Raw genomic sequence first — 12845 nt, 5'->3', positions numbered from 1 at the left:
TAGAAAAAAACAAAAATTTAGTATATTATCTAACGAAATTAGTAGATTATTTCAATTGGATCGGAATATATTTACATAATGCTCGTATTATACTTTATTTTATACACATTTGAAAGTAAATCATACATTTACTCTAGTGGTAAAAATCAATGACAAAAAGACTTCTGTACTCATCATGCAAATAACATGAGACGGAAAAAACTTGTGTAACTTATTTCAGGAAAGATTCATCATATATTTGCCGAGAGCGCATGAAACACTTAAAAATAATAAATATGCTTGTAGAGATCAGAAAGAAAGATGGAAAGAGTCTTGAAGTAAGACTTAGCAAAGTACAAAAATGCACCACCAGCTGGGATATTCATTCGATATTGATTCGAATAAGATAATCGGATAATCACACAACCGATATTCTATATATCAAATTCAATCCATCGGTGCAAACCCATGAGGCATATTACAACACGTAGGATAAATATCAGATGAATATAAAGTCTACCGAAGTACATACATTTATTTAGCACAAATTCAAAATATATTAAGTGAAAAATGGTAATTTTCGAAACCATAAAAAAAGTAAAAAGGGTTTAGAAGATAATTATAAGAATAATTATAACTAAAATTTAATAATACCAAACTTTGCTGTCAAACATCTATCACACATTCATTATTTGAAACAAAATGCATTAAATTAAAAAAAAAATTATTTTTTTAAACACAAAGAAACTTGAATTTCAATTTTATTGAAAATATATAGAGATATGCCCATGATGGAACTAACAATAAAAAATACATCATTTTATAGCATGAGACGCTCTTAAAAATATTAGAAAAAAAAAACAAAATTTGAGTCTCAAGAAGGTTGACACGCAGAGCAAATGAAATTAGATACATGGCTATTCTTTGTGTAAGGCTAAATTCATTAGGTGTATTCCACTGCTACACATCACGAAGGTGTAGGACTCGATGCTGCCAGGCGCGCGACTCTGTCATTATCGATAATAACTGCGGAGCTGTGCAAGAGCGAGAGTGCTTGCAGTTGGTGGCGCCTAGGGACATTTTCGAAGCATTCCGTGGGAATCGCATTCAACCAATTTCCAATATCGTCAATTTTTTTTGTGCAGCAGGCCGCTGCGTCAAGTTTTTTCATTTCGATTACTCCGTGCTTACTTCGATCATTGTACGTTATTTTTTACCATCAAGCTTGTCTTCGGGCTAAGAGTACGCATTATACCTCAGATATGTTTTTTTATGTACGGACCTCCGACATTATTAAAACGGCTACGAGTAAGCATGCACATTGACTTGATCATTCTCACTTGTTTTTTTACCAAATAATTAGGAATTAGAATATATAAAATTTCTAATTATAAACAAATTGCGAGTCATTCAAATTTTATGAAGGTATCGTCCGTATTTTTTCAATTCCTTTAAAAATTATAAAATAATTATAAAAACGTCGATTTACTTTTATTTTTCAAATCAATAATAATAAGTATAATTCGATAATTATAACAATAATGGAATAAAACTAACGCTCGATCGCATCATACAGATCCAACCAAATCGCGTATGATTCGATTATTTATTATCGATTGTATAGGCCACAATGATGAAACTTCAGGGTCCTCTTTTGTTATATTTGAATTTCTTCAGGATTTTTATTAAGCTTTTTTTCATCTTTAATATTTATTTTTAAATCAAATTTGATGATTGATACAATTTTATTTTACTCCTGTGAATGCAACTCTCAAACAGGCTAAGGACTTGACACTCAAGCAAACCCTCATCTGCGCATTATATTTTTATCATAGTATTCAGAAAGCCAGTTTTTGAGATGGCCAGCCATACGAAAAGTACTGTGATAATATTTAGCTAACATTAGCCAAGGAACAATTTTTTTAACAATTTACTTAAAATACTACTTATAACTGTAGTTGCAGAATGCAAAGCAAACCCAATCAACTGAACACTTGTGACATTACTGAATTATTAGACTTTAAAATAATGTCACAACAACATTAATCTGCCTATATAGTTATCTTATATATTTACTGGGGGGGGGGNGGGGGGGGGGCTCTAGCTAGTTGCACCCTTTGGGCGCCGACCCCCATTTTCAATTAACCTTTAATTTAAGAATAGGAATAATTACTTTTTTTATTATTTTTAATTTTTAAATCACCTACAAATTCCCCCTCAATTCCCTTTTCAATTATTCCTTAAATTCTCAATTTCCTTAAAAATTATTGAATTCCTTTTTCTGAAGATGTGAATGCCCACCTTTAACTGTTTTGCGTGCCAATCCCTATTAATTTTATTTTATTTTCAGTTTCAATTTTAACTACAATGGCCCTTTTAAATCCTTCAGTAATTATATAATTATATAAAATTCTTTAATTCTTATTATTATATTCAATAAATCTCTTTAAGTAGTTATTACTAAACCAGAAATTTGCAAAATATGACGGAACATTAGCTTTGCATTTGAAAAATGGTTGCATATAAAAGCCAAACAACAAAAGATACGCTCCTTATAAAATTTCAGCATTTTCGCAAATTCTCTTACCTCCATATTTCCCATTTACCCTTCTGTAAACCTAATTTTCTTATTTCCATATAACTCTGTTTTACTATCATAATACTTCATTGCTCTCGCTATTTCTCGACGGTGATAGTCTCATCGATCATCGAAAAGATCCGTTTTCTCTCATCGCGAACCATTTTAATTAACCACGCGCGGTGCTAGCTTTGTGCGACGTGAGAGCTTGATATATACGAACATAGTGACAGCGCAAGCACTTCCTCTCAGTTCGCGGGCGAGAAAAGCGACATTGGGCTCGTCAACGAGCTTCAAATTGATTATTGATTGCTACTTCTGCTTCTTCAAGATGAAAAGTAACTAATATTACTTTTGGCAAAAGTTTTAGGTGTGCGTACTGACTTTTGAATCTTCTTGAAAAAGAAGTCTTTGCTGATGGAGATGCTGTAGTTGTACTTTTTAAAGAATAATTCAGCAATACTCCATGATGTGTATCGGTATGGATGTGTTTCAATCCAATCGTATGTGGATTAGTAGAATTCCGATTAGGAAACATTTTTAAGTAAAAATAAATAGTTTTATGTGAATTAGGGTGTAATCAAAGTTAAAAGACCCAATTTGAAAAATACATGATATAATCCCTCCCCCCCCCCCCCCCCCNCCCCCCCCCCCCCCCCCTCCATAAAGCAATTGTGTACAAGAGAGAGAATGGAATTCTCGAAAGTTTTTGTTCCTAATTATTAAAAATTATGGGTCATTTTAAAAAAAAATCTATTTCAAAATTCAATTAAGCATAATTCCAATCTCAGTGCACTGTACTAAATAATAAAATTGTGCAGCTAATTTTTTCAAAAATACGAATTTTTAAGTAAACTACGTCTTTCATTTTTAAATTTTCACACAATAGAAAAATCAAAAGTCTCAACGACATCGTCACCAAATCGAAAGCTCTCGAATAATCCATGAGTTTGCTTCTGAGTTACGATTTATGTTCGATTGTACTTGAGCCTGCACACAATGAAAATTCGAGTTCTTTCATACCGGGTTTTTCGCTAGAACGACCTTCCGAAAATTGTTTTCGGAAAGGTCCATCAAAGATAAAGTAAGAGACCGGTAAGAAAAGGGACGGAGACGACAGTAGTCTGTGCAAAACTATATATTGGAGGAGACTGCACACAACGTTGTTAAAGCTCAAGGGAGACGTTCTTTACGGTAGGACGGGTGGAAAACTAGTTTACCACTGGTGCTGCTGTTGCTGCTATTGCTACAACTGGTTGCCGTTCATTCATAAGATATCGTACCACTGAGAAAACACTATCCCGTTAGCCGAATAAAGTCTCGAGTACGAAACTACCCTGGAACATTTGATTGCCGCAACTCGCTGACCGAAGACATTTCAATCTTATTTAGTATCGCGAGTTTCCATTTCCTGCGTTAAGCAATGAATCGATTTAAAAAAGCTGAAAGATCGATTCATCTCATGAGGTTCAAGTATCGCTGATGTTGCTGGAAATATCAAATACAAAACAGCTCTTGCGACAAAGATATCTGCTGCGTTTTATATCTATAGAATTTTAAGTTCAAAAAATGAAAGAAACTTAGAACTAAGATGAAAATCTCGTCTTATATGCGTACGCCGCAGTTTAGAGTATGTATGTTCAAAGCTATTTTTTAACCAAAGGTTGGTTTCATGAACACGAAAATTAGGCAAAGATAAAACAAGCAAACGAACACATATGGCGCGCGAAATTTCGACTAAACTCATATATAGTAGGCAAATTGCTGTCTGTTTAACTATTGAGCTAGCTTTTGCGAGCTGATACAGTGCTGCAGAAATAGTTGGAAAGTTTCAAGGGAGAGAGAGAGAGAGAGAGAGAGATGTGGATCGAAGCTACTGTATACATAGTCTCTTCCTCTTTCCTCAAAACATACACATGCAAAGGTCTGAGTCAAGTTTGCCTATATGTATAATGTGTGTATCTATCTCTCTTTTTCGCTACCACTCTCTCTTCCTCTTCTCTCAAACTAACTGCTGATCTAATTACTTGCTGTAATTAGTATTATCACCAAGTGTAATATACAACTTCCTTGCGCATATGTATATCTTAAATAGCGATATTGCTGTTTACTGTATGGTTTAAATCGAGAAAGCTATGCACCCGTCTGCGAACTTCGTTCCGTATTACACCAATAATTTGAAATAAAAACTGCATATCAGATTAAAAAATTTCATCCTCATTGTTGAAATGTTCTCAAATTTTAATCAATATTTCATGAGTGAACCTGAGTTTATTCAATAAAACAGTTTAACTATGTTTAATCGAACATTTGGTTTGCAAAAATATTACATAGAATTTTATTGGATGCATTGAAGTATATAACTACTCTTCGATAGTTAGAGAAAAGTGTGTACGACAAAAGCAAAACCTATTGTGCATCAAATCCTATTCCACATCGACTATAAATCAAGGGCACGAACGGAACTTTGAGCCAGCCAGAGTAGCCGCGACTTACTTTCTTCAACGATAAGATGGAACTTCCGACAATTTATAGTCTACGAAGTTTTCGTCATTGACGTTTATTACTTCGCGCCTTGAAGCTATGTGTTCTCTTTTCATATTCACCCACGCGCGTCCACACAAGCATCGCATAACCAAGTGTCTTATATCCTTGTTCCATAGAAACTGAGAGATTCTCACAATTTTTTTCTTCGGTCCGAGAGGGTAATAAAAAAAATTTTTTTTAATTTGCGATAAAGAACACAAAATTGAAATATTTCGGAATTAACAAAATTAATGTTGCTCCGAATGCAGGCTGTAATTTCGAATTAACGAGGATTTCGAATTATTGAGATAAATTTATACGATTTGATAACTCTGAATGCCAAATTTTATTTCGAATTGTCGAGGATTTTGAATTATCGAAGTTCGAATTATCGAAGTTTTACTACATATACGTTTGTGCACTAAATCGTTTGAGCCTAGAATTTTTTATTCTATTTTTTGGAATACTGTAGGCTCAATTTGAGTGGTTTGTAAGTCACTCCTTATATTTTGCTAGAAGTTTCTTTATCTTGCTTGAAACTGTGGATATTTTTAGGTCGTTTCTAATAATGCCGTTTGTAACAAATCATGGTGCATCCTCCATTTGATGCAGCATCTTGGCTTGAAATCTCTCCACTATATCGATTCTTGCACTTTCTATGACAGACTAATTCAAATAGAAACTTACGATACGAGTACTATAAGTAGTATTTTATGACACGAACATTGAACCTATTTTCCAAAAACTAATTACCCCATTGGAAAGATGAGAAAAAAATTTACAAAAAGCATATATTTGTATATTTTTATGGCGAAAGCCTAATGCGTGAAAGGTAAATAAACGTAAACTGTAGCGAAAAATCAGGCCGTGGCGCTCGAAAACGGCCGACCACGCGCTCTTTCCCTCTTCACCCTTCGAGAAAATCGAAAAAGTCCATTATTTTAGAGTCACTTCTTATGTAAAATTGCGAGATCTTTCGATCTAGTTAGTCAGAAAGTCAATCGGAGTTGAACTTTAGAAGTCACAACGTGTTTTATCTTTAAGTTAATTTTTTGAGGTTATGGAGGCATATTTTTGCATTTTCGGCCTCACCAGTATAAAGCTGAGGTAAAAACTTATCGAAAACTTATGTTGGTTTATTTTTCTGAATTTTATTTAACCCTTTTTGCGAGCGAGTTAAATGCTCGCGCGTGGCGCTGGGGCATTATGAAGGGCGCAAAGGGAGCTTACGAAAAAAATTTTATTTCATTTTCGAGTAGGATTTTTTGTCCCCTTTCCATTTTTTGAAACTTGAAAATTTTGATCATTGATTTGATTTGATTTGAAGAATTTATTAACCAAGGTCGAAAGACCGAATGGCAAATAGCAGTAGAAATTACAATAATATATATATATATATATTTACAAATAAAACAAGCATATAATAAGCTAAGTAATACAAAAATATGCAAAAATTAAGCCCGATAACATATATTCAGACACAGTTATTCAGTATCATATTCGAACACTATGACTAAGAGTATGTACAAGTGTAGGTAAAATTAATTGCTATAAGTATGAGAGATTACAATTAATAAGCAAAAATACGTACAAGCTATTGAACATTCTGTTGTCTCCTCATGTAATGCCCAAGTAGACTCTTGAATGACGCCAGAGAGCCCGATGACCGTATCTGAGCAGGAAGTGTGTTCCATGAGTTGGCTGTTCTAATCGAGAAACCTGACTTCAGGGTGGAGGAATCCGCAAACGGCACCACTATCGTCGGCGCTCCACCCGCGATTCTTGCTGCGGACCTCTACTCCCGTCCAGTGATAGAGGTTCGAAATGTATTCTGGGCATAATCCATTGAGCGCCTTGAACGTTTGAATGTTTAAAAAATAGTCGCGTTTCTCTGAACAGCCAATCGAGCCTGGTGTAGTACGGCCGAAGCGCAGCGTCTCTAGGGAGCTGGAAGATGTAACGTATGCACGTGTTTAGTAGTCGTCTGAGTTTTAAGTCCAGTGTGGCAGAGATGTCTATGAACGCGAGGCAAGCGTAGTCAAGATGAGGTATGATGAAGGCGTTAACAAGCATCTTTTTGATGTTGACGGGCAAAAAGCCAGCCCCAGCTCGCAGTCGATGAAGCACTCCATGAATGCGAGAGGAAATGCCTCTGATGTGAGCATCCCATGAGAGTGCAGGGGTCATCACCAGGCCCAGATTGACAACTCTGTCCTCAAAAGGGATGACGGTGCCATTCAAGTTAATTCTCCCAACACGGTCGAGGTCAATGCGCATGAGATATTGATTTGATGCAAAGAGGAGTGCCTTAGTTTTGGCAACATTAAGACAATCTTTGCGTCTTCGCTGAGCCTTGCCACGGTCTCATCAAGCACATTCAAAGGGCATTGCAAATAGATCTGAAGATCATCAGCAGAGAGCATGTGCGTGGACGTGCAATGGCGAAGCGCACGCGTAAGCCCATCAATATACGCTGCGAACAGTATAGGTGCGGATGTGGAGCCTTGCGGCACACCTGATGTATATTCTCTGAAGGCCGTCAAGCCACCCACGTCATCCATTACAGCTTGTGAGCGGCTGGAGAGATAAGAGTGAAGTAAGGCGAGCGCTGAGGACGAAAAGTTCTGCAGTTTTAAGGCTCGTAGCAAGGTCGCGTGATCCAAAGTACCGAAAGCGCTCCGGAAGTCGAAGAGCATGAGTATGGTGATGAGTCCGTCTTCTACACCTCGCCTAATATCCTCCGTGATCATTATCAATGCAGTTTGCGTGCAGAAATTCTTCCGAAAACCTGATTGTCTTGGTGAAAGCATATTGAAGGTCTCAAGATGCTCGGTCAGCTGCGCCGTCAGCAAATTGTCAAAAACCTTCGCAAGATGCGCCGAGTTGGCGATCGGTCGAGTCTGGGACGGTGATTGAGGCACACGCACCTTGCTTAACGGCCTGATAATTGATTTTTTCCAAAGCGACGGATACTGACAGGTTGAGATGGATAGGTTGAAGATAGTAGTAAGATTGATTGATTGATTGCTTTTATCTGATCGTACCGTGGGGATTAACCCCATGTGGCCCAGAAGATGTTACAATTGAGTATATGGGCTATTCCACAACAGGTGTTGCAGGCCCAAAAAATGAAGTTGAAAGTAACCATTTACTCTTCAAGAACACAATGAAAAATGAAAATCCTGAAGAGCACAGCCCCCTAGGTCCAACCCTCATGGATCTACATGGACTCAAAGTTGGATTTTTATGTTTTGAGGATATTCTGCTTGTTACTCTGCTTTTTTTGGGTGAATATAAAAAAAATTTTAAACTATGTTTTTTCATGTAAAATTTGATGTAGAATTCAAATCTGTACTCAGATGAGACATTAATAACCTCAAAACCCCTTGAAATAGAAAGTATGGTGTAATAGGACATGAATGTCAAAAAAAAAGTTGTTCGTATACCTCAAATCAGTCCATATTGTAATATGTTCATCGATACACCAAAATACAACTTCTAATAAAGTTTGGTAACTGAGTCTCCATTACAGATCATTTTGAAGCTTTTGAAAGGCCAAAAAACATGGAAAATGAGGAAAAAACCTATTACACCATACTTTCTATTTCAAGGGGTTTTGAGGTTATTAATGTCTCATCTGAGTACAGATTTGAATTCTACATCAAATTTTACATGAAAAAACATGGTTTAAAATTTTTTTTATATTCACCCCAAAAAAGCAGAGTAACAAGCAGAATATCCTCAAAACATAAAAATCCAACTTTGAGTCCATGTAGATCCATGAGGGTTGGACCTAGGGGGCTGTGCTCTTCAGGATTTTCATTTTTCATTGTGTTCTTGAAGAGTAAATGGTTACTTTCAACTTCATTTTTTGGGCCTGCAACACCTGTTGTGGAATAGCCCATATACATTAATTTTTACAAGTTGGCATAGAATGGTAGTAGTTAAATCTCACAAACTGCTATAAGAAAAAGTTTGAGCTGGAATAACAATTTACAATATTTACAAATATCTAATTTAAAGCAACAATAAATAATTTACAAAAATTTGTGCGCACACATTACTCCGATTGCATTATACTAATCGAGAGTAAGAAGATCAGTAATAGTGGCAGGTATTGGTGTGAGGTGTTCCTTGCGACAGCGTGCAATCCAGTCACGCTTCTCGCACGAGAGGAGATGATTGTAAAGGTAAGAGCGATGATTGAAAGATGGATTGTGCAAGTTGATTTGATATGGCAGTTCGTTGATGGATCTGGTAGTTGACATGGAAAATGAATTCTCCAGCACTTTTAATCGGGGTTTACGGTAGTACAAAAGTACAGGACGCCTGCGGCATGACCGACGAATGTTAGGTACGTCCACCATGAGAGTAAATCGACGTCTGAGGTGAACTGGACTTCCTGATCGAAGTATGCCTATGGCCAGCAGAATATTTAGATATTCGCGTCACCGCTTTACACTGAGCCAGCCAAGTGACAGCCTGAATGGAGTGACGTGAGCACGAAAAGGGATGGTGCCAAATATGAAGCGGACGCAGCCATTTTGAAGTCGCTGTAGCTTAAGATTTTGCTTGATGGTAAGTACGTGGTAAATAGAGCATGCATAGTCTAGATGGGGCATGACCATAGCAATAACATGCTTTTTTCTAAGAGATCGTGAGAGAGAGTGCCGGAGATATCTCAGTGAATGCAGCGCGAAGTGCGCTTTAGACAGAATCGTGTTGACGTGTGCTCCCCAGTTCAGCGAGGGGGTGAGAGTAACACCAAGACACTTGCACGATGTAGAGTAGTCAATTTGTGTTCCATTTATCGCTACTCTTGGTAGCAGATTAATGTTGAGAGAAGCGACATAGGCCAGGCTGCCAAGAATCATGATTTTGGTCTTTGAAGGATTGAGGACGAGCTTATTCTCTGCAGCCCAGACTGACACAGAGCCTGCATCAGCCTGTATCCGTTGTACGAGACTGAGTATGTTAGCTGGCTCGTCATGGGCATATATGTATGTGTCGTCAGCGTAGATGAAGTGGCTAGATGAGCGCAAGACAGAAAGCAAGTCATTAATGAACAGCGTAAACAATAGCGGGCCTAATACGCTTCCTTGTGGTACGCCAGAGGTGATAGGGTGTTCATCAGAGAGGGAATCATCCTCGCCCAAAACACGAATCGTACGTCCAGACAGATAGCTAGCAAACCAATTCAAAGCGGTGCAATCACAGCCAAGACGAAAGAGCTTGTCAATGAGCAGAGAGTGATCGATAGTATCAAAAGCTTTTGAAAAATCAAAAGAGATCAAGATAGTGATCATCTTCGAGTCAATAGCAGATCGTATTGATTCGGTAATTTCAAGTAATGCATTCTGTGTGGAATGGCCAGGCCTTAAACCGTGTTGATGATTATCAAGTATTTTATGTGTCAAGAGGAGTGAACAAAGCTGGGTGTGGGCCAACCGCTCGAGGACCTTCAATAGCTCAGATAGTAATGAGATGGGCCTGGTGTCGCTTAGTGATTGAGGTGAACTGATTTTAGACAGTGCAACGATATTCGCAGTCTTCCACGCTGAGGGAAAAATGCCAGTTGCAAACGATGAGTTCGCCAGTAGCGCAATGCAGTCATGTATGGATGAAGCAGCGAGTTTCACAGCCTTAGCTGGAATACCGTCTGGACCAGAACTTGATGATCTGCACCTCCTGAGAGCCTCGACGACGTTGGGCAGAGTAACAGTCCGAAATGCAAAGATGGGAACAGCTTCGGGGCGAGGGTTTTGGTAGATCATGTCAACAAATGAAAAATGCAATGGTGGCGTGGCAGATGAGATGGATGAATAATAGGCACAAAGTTCGTTTGGAGTGAAACTGGTAAGCGGCGATGGATTTTGACGTGGTCTAAGGCCAGCTCTTCTCAGTACTTTCCAGCAGTCACTAGGAGTAGATGCGGTATCAATTTCATTTATGAGATATTGATTTTTGCAAAAGTGAGTTGTGATTTAAAAGTTCGCCTAGCGTCTTTGAAACCGGTGAAGGCTGAGCAGCAGCAGGTGAGACTGTGGCTTGGTCAAGCTGTTGAGGGGACTCTGGTCGGCGATGCAGCCATTCGCGTATAGATATGACAAGCGGCTTGAGTCGGTCGAGTCCAAGAGAAGTTAACACTGTCTCAGCGGTGGAAAAACTAGCCGCATCAACTGATGTCGGCAAGCCAGATAAATGCACTTCACAAGTATCAACAAGGGCAGTTGTTTGTGCATTATTTGCAAGAGGTGAGTTGATTGACAGGCGCTGAGCTATGAGCTCATTCTGAAGAGCACGCACAGAGTTTTCTGTTTGCACCTGCTGCTCTTTGAGTTGCCCAATCTCAGTGTCGAAGCGCTGATTGAGGTGGGCGATACTGGCGGTATTTTGAATAATAGAAGTAGAAAAATCATGGTGAGCTCGCTTGAGATCATTGAAGTTTCGGTCAAGAGCGTCGAGGCGCGAATTGATGCTATCAACTATCGGCTTCATCCACGCCGGAGCTTCGCTAAGCTGCCTGAAGAAGATGATTTATTTGCTGTTTTTTTGATTTTTTTTTAGACGCAGTGCGGGTGGTGATGAGCGAGTGCGCTTCAGAGGGAGCGCGGGTGAAGCTGATGGTTTATGCGAGCGAGACAGGTGTGAAGAGGTGGTGGGTGATTGGTACTTGTGAGGTGAAGAAGAGTCAGGTGCAGGACGATGACAGTTGGCGCAGACAGATGGATTTGTGTTCGATTTCACACAGTGTAGATGAACGATGCCGCGACACAGTGAGCAGACTCATGTCTTACTCCTGCCGATAGATATACGACACACTGTACAAACTTTCACTTTTGTTTTTGTTGAGTTGTTGGTTGACATATCACGCAGTCACACACACAGTATACAGCACGATCCACACTCTTCGATAAACAGAGGCTCTCACGTAAGATAGGCAGTCAGCGGCGATCGTCTTGAGTCGAGTCGATAAGTGGGGGATGTGTAAACACTCGCTGCTGTGTCGATTGTATCGATGTAAGATGGAAATCAAACTAACCTTGTTTGAAAGTTGAAGACACTTTTTTGACGAAAAAGGTCCCTTGCAAGAGCGATGCAGCTAAGATTTCGCGGCAGCGGCCTCGCAGAAGGTAGCGTGCAAGAGAGGTCTGAAAAAAAACGCCCGTGAGCAAAAAACTGAAGCAAAAATTGGCTTAAATTCTGCTTCGCTGGTTTTTTAATGAATAGAGCTAGCTCAGAATTATTGAATTTAAAGCCTAAAAAATGCATCGTACAAAAATAGCTGTATCTCAGCGAATCTTGCGAATTTTTAACTTCTGAAACCGGCGTTGGAAAGGTGAGAAAAAACCTATCAGATAGTTCCATGCAATTTTTCCATAGTTGATTCTACTTAGCCATTTCCTGAAAGAAACTAATACACTTTTCGATTTTTCAATTTTTCCTTTTTTGGGATAAAGTTGTATTTTTCTGCATTAAAATAATTTCAAAGTGTATACTAATTTATACCATTTGATTTGTCATGAAAAATCCTAAATTTTGGTGGTGTCAAAAAATTTTCTAGATTTTTTCTGTTCATTTGCCACTCGCTCGAAAATGAACTTTGCGGAATTTGCGAAAAAGAACGATCGAAAAAGTGTATTTTTTTGAATGAAATTGTGCTCCTAGGTCAAAACTGACTACAGCATTCAATTCTGCTGACAAAAACAAATAAGAAAATGTATTGTCAAGATTATTTTTACACTCTAAACAGAGTTTGAAA

This window comes from Trichogramma pretiosum, unplaced genomic scaffold (genome assembly GCF_000599845.2).
Source record: "Trichogramma pretiosum strain Unisexual culture from Peru unplaced genomic scaffold, Tpre_2.0 scaffold33, whole genome shotgun sequence".
Lineage (NCBI taxonomy): Eukaryota > Metazoa > Arthropoda > Insecta > Hymenoptera > Trichogrammatidae > Trichogramma > Trichogramma pretiosum.
This window is presented reverse-complemented; position numbering follows the sequence as displayed.